The sequence below is a fragment of the Rhea pennata genome, chromosome 2 (genome assembly GCF_028389875.1).
Source record: "Rhea pennata isolate bPtePen1 chromosome 2, bPtePen1.pri, whole genome shotgun sequence".
Taxonomy (NCBI): Eukaryota; Metazoa; Chordata; class Aves; order Rheiformes; family Rheidae; genus Rhea; species Rhea pennata.
In genome coordinates, this window is record NC_084664.1 from 160,235,443 (window position 1) to 160,249,431 (window position 13,989).

The 13,989-nt window shown below is 41.5% G+C and overlaps 1 protein-coding gene and 1 long non-coding RNA gene across 4 annotated transcripts in view; one reads left to right on the plus strand and one right to left on the minus strand.

The window, feature by feature from the left end:
* Window positions 1-13,989, minus strand: part of SLC45A4 (solute carrier family 45 member 4) — an 87,701-nt gene that overhangs the window by 45,523 nt on the left and 28,189 nt on the right. The window contains exon 1 of one of the 3 annotated variants that reach the window (XM_062570698.1): window positions 7,246-7,265. The exons of the other annotated variants lie outside the window; for them this stretch is intronic. The gene's annotated coding sequence lies outside the window, so the exon portion shown is untranslated. Of the gene's footprint in view, window positions 1-7,245; window positions 7,266-13,989 lie in introns of those variants that run through there. 3 annotated transcript variants of the gene reach the window in all.
* Window positions 8,610-13,989, plus strand: part of LOC134137567 (uncharacterized) — a 63,410-nt gene continuing 58,030 nt past the window's right edge. Inside the window, exons 1-2 of the long non-coding RNA XR_009957728.1 lie at window positions 8,610-8,822; window positions 8,910-9,045. This is a non-coding gene — a long non-coding RNA (uncharacterized LOC134137567). The remainder of the gene's footprint in view (window positions 8,823-8,909; window positions 9,046-13,989) is intronic.

Genomic DNA, 13,989 nt, shown 5'->3' on the forward strand with positions numbered 1-13,989 from the left:
TTTTTACTAGGAAATACTTTATTTTCTTAAACAGGGAAAGGTGGTATTATCTGATTAAACTTATTTTTGGTTTGCTGCTAGATAAAAAAGCCACCTATATGCTCCTGTTCAGTCTCATGGCTGTTGATTAAACACATAAACATGTAAACAGGCATAAATAGCAAAAGAGAAGCCTTCCTAGCTAGAGGAAAACTGAACAGCTGGGGCTAGAGGTTTTCGCTAACGCAGGCAGTAGGATGCAGCTCCATTCTACAGCAAAGACACAGGCACGTCCTTATTCCTGACGGCAGGATCTCCAAGTAGCACGATCTGCCCAGAAAACTGATTGAAGGTTACGGGCAAGCTACCAAGCACTAACAGCTAAGAGCGTTCAAAAGCAAAAGTACTAATCCGGTCACCACCACGAGGAACGCAACGACTCACTGGGATGGGGATGCCTCAGGCCAGTGTGAAACATGCTGTTAGGATTTGAAGCTGCTTCAAATAGCAGAACTTTTGCTAAGAAAAGGCGCTAATTTGGTCGGAGAGTCACGTGCAGACTTCAGAGTCCGGTGTGGAGGAACTATGGCCCAGTTTGCGCATGCCCTGCTAAGAAATCCTCAAGATTGTAAACCATATTGAACACGAGAGTTATCTTCCATCAGAACTAAACTGGTTCATCACCTCTGTCTCAGTGAGGTAGGAGGACGGAGGAAAACAAACTTAAGGCTACTATCAGAAAACATCTCCGTATATTACCAAATAGATTAACTGGAACAGTCTTACCCTTTTGCAGAAGGAAGGCCAACATCTAACCCAATAAGGCTGGTGGTGCAAGAGTAACCCTGGCTATCAGCGCATCGTTGCCTTGAGCAGTTTTTGCAAGTTACTCTACCCAGGCTGTCCTCCTGATTGCACAGTGTGGCAAATGAATTTTACCAGTATAACCATTTGCAAATTACTCTCCAGAATGAGCAATACTGTAATAGGTTGAGACTAGTATTTGGCACAAATATTCAGCCACAAAGAAAATCCAGGCCAGGATAAACTGAGTCTACATATGCAATGCTAGATATTTCTTGCAGATTTACTGTATCTAAGATAAAGAGTGCAGTACATTTATTTTCACGTACCAGAATCTGAGCTAATTATACTCACTGCTCTGAAAATTCTCAGGCTGTACGAATTAGTTTCTTCAGGCTGTGAATGCTTAAGAATTCCAACTACTGCCAGAATGTGTTTTAAACAATTACAGAAGCTATTCAATAGATGAAGATGAAAAGAGCACAGCACAGATCTTCATAAGTTGACTTCCTCCAGCATATTAACAACATCTGCAAGTCTAATTCCTTGGAAGGATCTCCAATTACCAGTCCCTAAACACATTACTGCCATTCAGTTTCACAAAACTCTATTAAAGTAAGCTTTTGAAAGCATCCACAAGAATTGTGCTCATCCTCCAAAGACAGGGAGGTTCGGTTTTGGGCAGCTTTTACTAACCCTGCGGAAATGATCAACTCCCTCAGAGGAAAACCAAAACAACTCACAAGAGTGTTTCTCACATTTCAGACTCCCCGAAGGGTTTGTAAACAGCTTAATATAAGTGGTTATATCACTTTCCAGTCTGCAGCCTTACTTTGCCTTCTTCCAGTAGACTTGGAGGTCAAAGCAGTATGCCAGCGGTGACAGTTTGGTAATCCAGTTGCTCTTACAGTGGGAAGAGCAACCTGCAGTCTGAGCTAGCATTGATCCTACGTAATTGCTAGGATCAGTCTGTCCATAGCCAGTGTACACGAAAGATGCCTTCCCTCCTGCCTCTCCCTCACCCCAACTTTGCCTAAGTTCCTCCCATTTGGAGCAAGTAAGAATACTCCAGCATCCCTTGATGGGCTTAAATGGAGCAGGCTGCTGTAATTCGGGGGTGGGGAAAGTATTTTAAGATCAAGAGAAGTTTTCATTCCTTATTTCCTTCCGTGCCATGCAAGAAGGTCTCCCTCTAACGCAACCGCGTTGTATACAGGGCACTAAAACAGCTGCTTTGCAGCCACAAGACGCCAAGCGTAGCACAGCATTACGTAGCTAACGGAGGAAGTAGCTGTACATTAAAGCAGCAGACTTCAGCGGCGCAGCAGCTTTGGTAAGCCTGTTTAGTGCCTTCCGCATCAAAATAAAGTTATTACAAAGAAGTATCCGGTGCCAAATATGAGAAAGCAGACTCTAAAAAAAAGTACACTTAGGTCACTTGAAAAGCAGATTCAGATACCACGTTCACTGCCCTAAAGTATGGTTATTTGACTTAGTTTCTGAATAATTTAGCTAAATGTTCGAGCCCTCTGAACAGTGACACACAGTCAAGATATTTTAAGGAGTAAAATAAAGAATCAGCTCCAATTACGTCCCCTTTGTACCAGAGCACCGTTCTGCTGGCGACCCGGATAAATTAACATTTAGGAGGGTTGCACCGCAACCCTTAGTTTAGGCCACATCTAAAGCTGTTAGAAACAATACAGTAGGAACTTCCGTAAACGATATACATTAACATTTGATTTAACAGTGCTAAGAGGGAGGCTCGTGCCCCCTTTAAACCCTCACAGTGTCATTTTCCAGGGTTAGGAGGAATCAGCGCCACGGTTTCGTCAGCAGCACCGTGACTCTTTGCTACGAGCGAGCCTGGCCGGTCACGAGGAGCCAGTGTGGGCAGCTGAGATGCCAACTGAAGTTTAACCAGCTTGGAGGTTGAGGCTTTGTCGTCCCTAGCTTACACTTGGTAGTTAACCTGACAAAGTATTACGTACCCTAAAAGGACAGATGCTGACCGAAGAGCAGCTCATCTCTTGCGACTTTTCCTTTCGAGGTTGCTATCAAATACACTTCTTAAGGTTATCTACAACATGCTGAGCCACTTTTGCTTGAATATTTAGCAGTACAAAGTCTTGCTGCAATATTTTACACTGAGTTTCAGGCTTTTTTCTAGCAGGAGGAGAGGCCCTCTGGATAAAAGAGGGTATTTTGAGTCCCCAATAAATCCTAGCCAACATTAGTTTAGTTGCCAGATGCAAAGGGATTGTAGTTGAGTCATGTTCTAGATGCAGGGTTGCAGAGGAAAAAGAACATGGAAATGAGAAGTTCAGCCCATGCAAGCACGACTGATGGTTTAGAAAACAAAGCTCATAAGCTCATCTAGTTTTTTTTTCTTTTCTTTCTTTTTTTTTTTTTTTTTAAGCACAGCTCACTGCACACCAGCTACAACACCTTTCGAGATCCTTCTCAGAGGCAGAATGAATTTGTGGTCAGATAGCATAACAGGTGTTTCTGTAAGCAGATAAAACTGCTTTAGCACTTGCAGGCACTGCTAGCAGCGCTTGGAAAAAGCATGCTGGATAGTGAGAGAAAAGCTAGAATTCCAGTAAACCAAATGGCGTAATGCTAAAATGCAACAACTAGTAGGATAAGCTGGCAACTCAGTTATCTAATATCCTTGGAAAAGCATCTGATCCTCTATTCAGCAGTACATTTGCTAGAGTCAGACAGAGTTTTTTTCTTGTTTTATTACCCTTGATAATATCCTGAAATCTCAAGCGATGTGGGAAATTCAGCTGGAAAAGAGGGAGAGAAGTAGCAAGCTGAAGCTCAGAAAAATAGTTTTTCTGCCTTTGTTTAAAAAAGACACCAAAATGCACATGTAACTAGCGTAAGCCATCTTCAGAGCAAGGAAGATCGAAGGGACTCCCTAAACCACATGAGTAGACTTTCAATGAAAATAAGGGTTACAAGTTAAAATCAGGATCCCAGAATTGGCCAACTCTCTAGGCACAGAGGCTCACACTCTCACACCTTCATTGAGCTTCCTGAAGTTTGTGGTTGCACCACTGACTTCTCATCTTGCCTCACTTCCATTCAGTCTGGCTTCTCATCTGCTGCTCCATTCAAGAGATGGAAGGATTTTTTTTTTTTAATCCTCTGATGCAGCACAAAGTCCCCTTCCAAAACCAGAATATTCTTTTCACATTCCAATCATTTCCAGCCTCTTCTGATATTGGCAGTACTTTAATAAATCTCATTCTCACCAGGCAGCCTCAACAGCAAATGGTTCCCGTTTCATATGCTGTTAACAAGCTGTTTTAGCTTCTGCTCTTCGCTCTGGTTTAACCTTTCGGGTGGTTCAGCAGGAGCTGTTGCAAACAGGAACGCCCTGAGCTAGGACATTCAGTTCTTTGCTCTAAGCTTTTATTGCTTTACATTCTCTGATCTTGCAAGTGTGAAAAAAAAACTCACTGCTGCTGCTTTGGAAAGCTGAGTCTGACCTTACAGGATTCCAGATAATGTATTTCTCAGCTACACGGTCCCCCTATCACTCTGATCAACTCTGCTGGCTTCTACTTCTTGCAGCATGTTCATTTTTCTATTTTCAACATTTACTGGGTTATGATCTTCCAGAAGATGACTGTTTTCAGGTGAAAACCAGCAACAACCTGAGCAAGGAACTTCACTGACCCCATGCAGATGTCAGATAAAACATGATGTGAAAACAAATGCACCTAGCTGGAGCTATTAGGCATTTTGGACAGGACAAACTTCAGAAAGGGATGATTTATATACATGGACCAGAAAGTCATGGGCTTATTTCTATGGAGGAAAACAAAGGATAGTCATCATTCCTAAAATAAAGGGATGAGCTGAATGAAAGGAAATTGCAAAACCAAAGTCATGTACTTGACTGACTACTGCATAATATTACCTAATGCCATCAGTTCAAGGTGGTTTTTAAGTCTTCAGCTTATTTCTTTAAAGAACTGTTCTACTTTTATCTGGATATTTTTATCATCATTTTGTTCTGGTACAAGATAGTAGTTTGCCTTCCATGCCAGTTCCCATGAAGACAGTTAACTCTTAAAGGATTTTTACTCCTTCTCCTACAGCAGCCTTCAGTTATTTCCCTGCTTTGAGCTGGATCCCCTCACTGTTTGAGGCTTTCATAGACAAAGCTTTATCAGGATTAACAGACTAATAATTCAATTTAAGGAACAACTTTACCAAGTATTTGGCAAAATCTTCACTTCAACATTTGAAGAGAAAACAAACGTTACCTTGATACAGGGACATACATAATGGGTCTAAATACAGAAAGCATTAGACTTGCTAAAAGTACACAGGTATTTTTGGTTTGAGGCCCACTCATAGTATCATGTGAAAGCCTTTCAGCAAGTAGCAGAGTTTACTGCAGTCTGACTGCGGCAACATTAATTGTTTAGCCTAGAATAGGTAAAAAAGCCCATTCCAAGTACTTTCTGCATATTAGATGGTTTGCTGCATGCCTTTTCCACTTTCACTTAGAGAAGACTTCAGTTGATTCTGGTTGTCTGGATTCAATTTAATTTGTTCACTCATGGTCCGCCTCCCCCCCCCCCCCCAAAAAATCTAATTTTGAAGGAGGAAGGTTCTAATAAGTTAGAAATGATGTAGGATTTCACAGGCCTTATTAATAAAAGCAGTTGATGTCATGCATCCCTATGTTAAGGCTCCGGCAATCTTGGATGAAGCCAGCACAAGTGGGTAGGAAACTCGGACTTGGACAACATTACACCAATTCCACATCTTTTGCTAGGAAGAGTTGCTGACCGAAGTAAGAGAGTTTATAAGGGGGCTTCTGGAGTTTTCTGATGTTTCTTCTGGACCAACACGATCTCACATGCTGAGAGCTGGTTTACTGAAGAGAGATCTGAGGACTGCAAGAGATTAAAGAGACAGTCCAAAACAGAAGTGATAAATTGGCAAATATTTATTCAAACACTGCTCCTGCTAACAATTAACTGCACAGATAAAATGGAGAAGGGACTACATACTTTCAGCAGAAAAATCTGGACATTGTAGCAGATGAGCAGAACACAAGTCAGCATCCTGCTGAAAGACAGACCATAAGTAGAAATATCTATTAGAGGTAAGGATTATTTCACATGACTAAGATGCCTCATTGAGTATAACATCCAGTTCGCACACTTTGGTGAACAAAGCACTCTATGCTTCAAAATAGATGTAGGCTAGCCAGAAAAAAAAAAATGGAGTGAATAACAGAAAGGACCGTGAAAGCCAGAAGCCAGGACTAAGTCTGACAGGCATGAGATTATTCTAATGGTTTAAACAAAGTAAGGTTTGACAGCAGGTTTCAAACATAAGAGCTGTTGAAAGGACAACATGAAATGATCTCTTCTTTATCAGAGAAGTAACGATTGGCTTAAGCTGTAACCAGGAGGATTACAGGGTGTTCTCCACATGCTCCCAGCAACGGAGGAGTCATTAGCCATAAGGAGAAGAAAGCAGGTTGACTCCTTCCTTACCGCACTCATCATCGGTGACTCTCTTGGGGCTCTACAGGCTGAAGTTGCTCCTTTCGACCCCTGAATCCTCGGTCCCGAACTAACACAGTCGCCTAGCTACCGCGTTCCACCAGCACAGGTGGGTTCCCATGGTGCGCGCACCCTTGTATGCCTTCACAGATAACACAGGCAATCTGAGGAAGACAAGCATTTAATCCTTACAGCTCGTGAACAAGAGCTACATTTATTACTTGACTGTTACAGATCTTAAAGCAGATGCAAGTTTCTGGTCAGCACACAGACATTTCACATTTTAGTTATGGTCAAGTGAGAGGAAGCCCTTAGGCTGAGAAATTTTATAGCTGTTAAAGCTTATTTTAATGAAAAGTATCTTGCCTTCTGGACTGTATTTTATTTTGGCAGCTTTACTAAGAGAACATTCTGCTTAGTCACTTTATTTTTCTTTTCCAATTACAGTACCAGCTTATGCAATAAACAAATGTGTTTACTGTTACAACTATCACTTGCCAGATTTTCAGAAAGAATGATTTGATTAAAGCAATGTGCAATTTAGCATAATATGCTTTAATGTTTGGGGCTCTAAGAGCCTAAAAAGACTTGAAATTTCTTATTATTGCTTTGTTTATGCAGCAGCCAAAATTTAATAGATAAAACAGGGGGCAACACATCCTTATTTAGGTCATCTGAAAATGAAATGCAGCTTTCTGCATTTATTATCCTGTCCTAATGTAACATTTTTGTTCATTCAGTAGCAAGTTTAACATATTTCCTCAAAAAAAAAATTTTTTTGCACTAAAATCAGACTTTTGACCCATTAAGTTTCCTGGGGATCTAGGTCACCATGAAATACGGTTGACCACAGATAATGCAAAAATTTTGGCTAGAGAAACAGTTTCTCAGCTCACCCTCCTTTGAGGGCTTGTAGCATTACCTTAACACTCATCCTACGAGGTCCAGAGAGGGACGATGCATACAAAGCACAGCAACAGCATCCTGTATTCTCCCCGGTGAGAAAGTATTTGGCCTATGAGGACAAGCTTCAGTCAGGCTGTAAACTTCAGTTCCCTGTTTTGAAAGCTGGTAACACTTTACTTCCAAGATCCTGCACTTCAGAGGAGTGAAGTTAATATGGACACTAGTTTTACAGCTCAGTGTGAAGCGCCTCAGTACAGTTAAAGACTTGAGTTTACTCAAGGACAGACATTGGGTAACACATCCAAGCATCTGGGTAGGAGACTGAGCTGCTTGAAAGTCACCTGATCTCATTTCTTTGCCTGTATGGAAAAGAAACAGAACATGCCTATGCCTTCTGGCATGCCTTTTTGTTTTTAAACACTATCAGTTTAAAGAACTGGACAAATCCCAGGAACTCAAGCAATTTTAAAATGCTGTTTGCTTTGCTGCAAGTTAGAGACCAGCTACGCATCATAAAAAAGAAAAAATCAAGAAATTGGTGAGTGTAGCAAACTGATTAGGTAATATAAATAAATTAGACATTTTTAAGAGAGCTACCAAGCCATGAGCAGACCAACTCAGACTTGTGTTCACCACAATAAGCACATCCTAGTCTGACACGAAGGAAAACTTCATTGGAACAGTCCATCCTGTTAGGCTGAGAGAGGAGCTCAAGTTAAAAAGGGGCCATCTTTGAAAGCTGCAGCTTGTGCCACAGGACAAAAGGCAAAAATAAAAAAAAATAATTAGGAGTTCAAGGTGCACTATCTTGGTGCACAACACTGTTCCAAACAAAAGCCTTTAAAGCCTTCAGATTCACCTTTTCTATCACTGTCTGCCCTTCATTCTGCACACAGCATCAAAAGCAATACTATGCAGTCCTTTGCACATGGGAAAGAAGGTAAATACCCTTTAACTCTTTGCTTCATCCCTTTAACACAGTGCTACGTTAGCACCAAAAAGCCTTTGCCAGCCTAGACATTTTTTGGGAGCAGTTCCTGAACTCTTACCAACCAGGATAAGCAGCAAGGAACTAGCTCTGTAGATAAAAAAAACAAATCAAAGCTAGTTTTGAACAGATCAAAGAAAGACACACTCCCACTAGAAACTCAAGATACCCGAATTAACTTTTCCAAGAAATGCTCACAGTAACCTTTGCTCATAAATTTAGCTTTGAGCTGAATAACCACTGATGTCTTTTATTGCACCAGGCTCTGCTAGCAGCTGTCAGAGCAGCTCTTATCAAGGTGCACGTAAGTCCTGATGCAGGCAGCTTTCCATAGCCTCCCTATTTAGCATGCCTCTGCCACCTCCTCCTCTCACCACATGTTCTGAGCACCGCTGATCCACGAGGCAGCAGCTTTGAGGAGTTACATAACTGCAGGTGGTGGCAGAGATGAGGCTCCTCTGCCGCCCAACTCCAACAAGCTAACAGCACAGAGCTGCTCAAGTCTTGGAGAAACAGCGGAGACAACTTCATCTTCATAGGGTGCAGGTTCTAAAATAATTCAGTTTCTGGCACAGCCACTTGGGACAAGACAGCAAAAATACTAAGTAAGTTTTGGCAGAATCACCCTCCAGCCTCTCTTGGACGACTCTCCAGCTGTATTTCAGTAGTTAAAACCTTCCGTCTTTCCTCAGAATTAGCATGGAAACAAATGGACAAAAGGAGCTGCTCTCCTGTCATATCCAGCACTCAGCAGCATGCCAACTCGGCTGAGCCTCCGCATGCTCGCAGGCCAAGTCAAGGAAGCTTGCACATCACGCAGCTGAGAGGGTAAGTCTGGAGCAGTGTTATCCACAACAGTCACGTGGAATAGAGATATATGGTACTGAAATCCACTAGCCTTGGATGGACACCTCCCACTTGCTGCTTAGTTTTACACCTAGATATTTGATTATTGAAGCTTTTAGTGGGGTAGATTTCTTACTATTAGGACCAGGTTTGACTACAATTTGCTGTGATTATTCTAAGTTCAGAAGGTGCCAGCAGTTACATCCCTAAACTCATACTGTGACTCCCCTCAGATCACTGACACCTGTCACTTTGATCACATCCTCCTCATTTGTAGTACAAGTGAAATTGTTTACAAAATGATCAGAGATGCTACTCAGACCTAGGACTTTTCCTGGTCAGCCTGCAGTTTAGTTCATGTCTAATTTGCTATTTGGAAGTCTTGCAAATACAGGTTTAATATTAAACTACAAGCCCAGTTATAACTAGAGATTTCATTGATCTTAAGCTTTCTATGTTTTCCTGCTTTCCTGAGCGGTTGGCATGGTGACAGCATGACTACAAGCATAAACCCTTTCAGATGCAAAAGAGATGCACGTATCTCCAGTCTTAGCTGCTCATAAACAACTTCAGAGCTATAGCTTGTGTTTTGAGACTAACCAATTTGAAGAGTGCTGGGCTCATTTGTTTTACTGGATAGAATGGAGTCCAGGAGTTTCCAGCCTTGGCCTCCTGATTTGCTCCAAGTCCAGTCCAAATGCCCTTAAAGGCCTCATGGAAAGCCAAGGATTGGCCAGTATTCTTATTGCCTGGATAACAGTAAAGCCAAATGATAGTAATAAAGTTATTTAATTCCTACATCTGCAGTGGTCAAGAAAAAGCTTTATGATGGCATTTACAAAAGCAAACCAGATAGGCATTAGAAGAAATGCTGGACAATCATTGAAGCAACATAAGGAAACTCCCTCCCTTTTTTCTTTAATATTCATTACTAGCAGACTTCCACTTATTTTCCAAGTTACAGGTTGATGCAATATTAACAAGCTGAATGCTGCCACTGGAGATGAACTGAAGCAATACCTTTAACTGCACAGCACTTTCACCTTGACTACCCTAACTTAAATTCAAACTAGGTAACACATTGCTTTATGATCAAGGCAGAGTCTGACATTAATGTATTTAAACATTTCATCTCCATGCATGCTTTTAATATCAAAGATGAGGAGCTATTGCCAACATCCAACCTGGAATAGCTATCTCAAGTTTTTTCTTTTTCCCTGCAAAGCAATTTTACTGAACTGCTTAAAAACACAGAATTACCTTTCCTGCCCTGTTTCCAAGGGCAGGATCTCTATATCGTTTGTTGGATTGCAGCAATTTGACTGTTATTTATTGGTGAAGTCTTATGTCCCACTCATTTGAGGAATGTATTTTGTAATCTCTGATGTTTCCAGTGTTCAGTCTTAATACAGCACTTACAAAGGAACTTAAAGGCTTTCTCTAACAGGGATGCTTGACCACAGGCCCCTTACCAGCCTGTGGCTTTATCGGAGTGCAGAAGTCCCTGAAACTTGAGTGATCAGCAAAGGCTGTCAAGGCCACATGTAGCCTAAAAATCCCAGTAGGGCAGCAGGCAGAATGAGGTTATGATCCACAATCAAGGCAACTTATTCTCAAATCCATAAACAGATTCTGTGGGAGAGATTTAGAGCACCTCCACAGGACCCTTAGAGCCACCCACACAACTGGTCTGTTGACCAAAAGCTGCTGAAAGAGGCTGAGAGTTCAGGAAACAATGTAGCTACTATTGTACCAGTAATAAATTGAGGCACTAATTAGTTATTCAATAACCAGTCTTAATATAGACTTGAGCTGATTTCTTAGAATAAGTGTTAATTTAGGAGCATAGCTAATGAGAGCAAGGAAGCTGCTAAGTGTAGCCTGGGGAAGTACTTACACAGCATTGTGTTGCTAGGAAGAGCTGAAAGTACACTGATGAACAAATACATGTTTAACAGTCTGCAGTTATTGGACATAGGTATTTCCTGTGCAAGTATAACTTTCCATAAAGCAACTTGTACAGAGGCAGAGGAGCCAAAAAAGTCTATTCAAGGAATATAAGAGTCAAATTTATACTGACATGCCTCAGACATACTATATTAGGTTTTATAGACAGGCAAGTGTGATATTAATTGGATTTAGTCACAAACAGCCTAAGTCAAAGTAAGGCTCCATTTTAAGGCATCACAGCCAACAGGACTACTCACAAGTGTATCCTTATATTCCTCACTAGTGAAGCTTAGGCCTACTAGATGAACAAGCACCAGGATCTGTGGAAGAACTAGCACAATATTCACTGGATGGGAATCCAAGCTCTTCTAGTATGGTATAACTGGAGGCTACTTGAGATCTCAGGAGAAAGGCCATGTGTACACCTATACTTTAAACATACCATCACCTTCATATGCATACATCCCACTAATATCTATAGGGTCCAAAGGCTAGCTTACATTAGACTGTCATGCAGACTCTCCTGCAATGATTATGTGCAAGGCAACACACACTAGCTGGTCCAATGCTGTTTCTCCTAGGTGTCCACCAGTTGCTTTCAAAACAGACCTGCTATCCCACAGCTGCATGACAGAAGTTTTGAACATACCAGACCTGGAGAGGACTAACCAGCCAAGCCATTTGGAAAGCAAAGCAGCAGAAAAACAGGGCTCAAACTGTCAGGCCTGCAATAATTGTAGAAGCATGAGGAACAGATAACAGCAGGTCACTCCTTTTTAGTCCACTGGAAGTGGTAGTACTTTCACCTTTATGTTGTGGCTATTCGAATCAAAAAGCTTGGACAGTCCCCAAACAAAAGCCAAAACCTATGGAAGGGGTATACTAAGACATGCAAAGCAAAAGACATTAGACACATCAGAGTAACTCCTGCACAAAAGTGTTAGCATTTCCCTTTTTACAGAAGGATTAGAAGCAAAACAAGAGCCAACAAAAAGAACAAGCCTACATCAAGAGCTAATTTCCCCAGATGTTTCAGACAAACAGGACATGTGCACTGGATGTGTTAGCACTGGAGCAAGTTGTGTGTTTGTTCTAAGTTATTTTTTGACCTCTTGGGAGTTAGCTGGCCAGCCACACTACTCTAAGGAGCAACAGTTCAGACTGCCAAATCACTCCTTTGGGAGTATCCCAAGCCAGACTGCATAGACCAATGTACTTGCCGAGATATTCCTGAAAGAGACGGAATATTTTTATTCTGCATGCGCTCCTTCCCCCTCCCCACAGAAACCCTAAGCCCTTGTTACCTGGAATCAAAGATCCAGCATCAAGGTTATGTTAGTTGATTCTGTTCCTACCACTTCTATTTTCATTTGACTGATGAGCAAGTGGTAGATTACACAGGTCTCAAATAATTTAAGTTACTCTGGAAGATTGTTTGCTGTACATAAGTGATGCTAGGAAATGAAGTGACACAGAAGACTGACTGTTCTGCAGTCATCACTTGTTGGGTTAAGCCACTAGTTTCTGGATGTGGTCCAGGAAGATTGATCATATATTCAAGGACAGAATGACGATAAGTACAACGTGCACTTGTGCTTTTCTAGAGAGAGCACTTGGGTTCAGCCCCCAGTTAGGTCATTTATTTATCTGGCACTGAAGGGTGATAATGGCTTGTTTTTAGGTCTCCAAAATAAATGAACTATACTGCATGCAGAAGTACTCCAGGCCAGCCAGCAGAGGATAGAAAATATGCAGGGTCAGCATAACACTGGTTTTAATTTCAGTTACAAAAACACCAGAGTTCTCAGTTAAAACAAGATGAGGAAACTAGGTCCTCTCAATTCTAAGAGCTCCAGTCTTGCTCTCCCAAGAACACTGATAAAATCCACTTCAGTAAAGAAAAAAAAAAAAAAAAAAGACTCCCCCCCAAGGAGTAATGCTTTCCTGCATCTGTTGCTGTTTACATACTACTTAGATTTTTCTTAAAGACTCTTCAGTCTGTTCTTAGGGCTAAGAAGTCTAAGTCTGTTTACCTGTTGTTCACCTTTTTATGCCTTGCTACAGATCTAGCATCTGTTATGATGAGCAGTTTTAAAGAAAAGTGGGTCTTGTTCTACCCCTAGAGCACTAAGCCCCCTCTCCCCCACTTACAGTCTTTTAGCAGTATTTTCTGAAGGCTGGCTAGTCAAGCCTAACAAGGTTAAGCCAAAGAGACTAGTTTAGTAACCTCTATCCCTCAGAAGTCCTGGAAAACAAGTCTTCCTCAGCATTAACCAGGATTTTAGAGTTTAATTGTCCATGTGCTGAAGACAAACAACCTTCCTGTCACCCAGAGATTTACATTTGAGTAAATTACATACCAATAACAGCCAAATCAAGGTCAGAAACAGCTCCTAAGCCAAACCAAATCATTACCAAATGAAAGCCTTGCATCTTGAAGCTTGCCAGAAGAATCATTGCCAAGAACAAGCGCAATGAAAAATCCTGGCTGCTTGTGCTTAGTTGTTATAATGCAATATTCCAGTTTGCAGTCTAAGTGACTTCACAGCACTTGTTGGAAATACCAACACTAAGGTGCTTTAGTTAAGCTACTGTGTGCCAGTTTCCCTAAGATGGCAGTTCACAGCACATAAACTGCTCTGCAATGACTCAGACATTGCAGTGCTCTGAAACCATTGCTGAGATGCCTAAAGTTCAGCTTTTAACTTCAGGCAAGTTCTGCCTCCAGTAACTGTATCATAGGCCTACATTTAATACTATGAACTCAGCTCTTTCTAATGCAGAGTATCTCATTCCACTCCAAACAGTGAGCTGTGTAATACTGAAGCATCACACAACAACTAGTTTATTCAAGATAGCAGTAACTAATTTGTGCTGAGATACAAGAGAACCTCCAAGTTCTATCTTAAGGACATAGTACTACCCTTTACCAGTTGAAGTTTTGGGTGGTTACCGAACGCACTGGGCAGGGTTGTG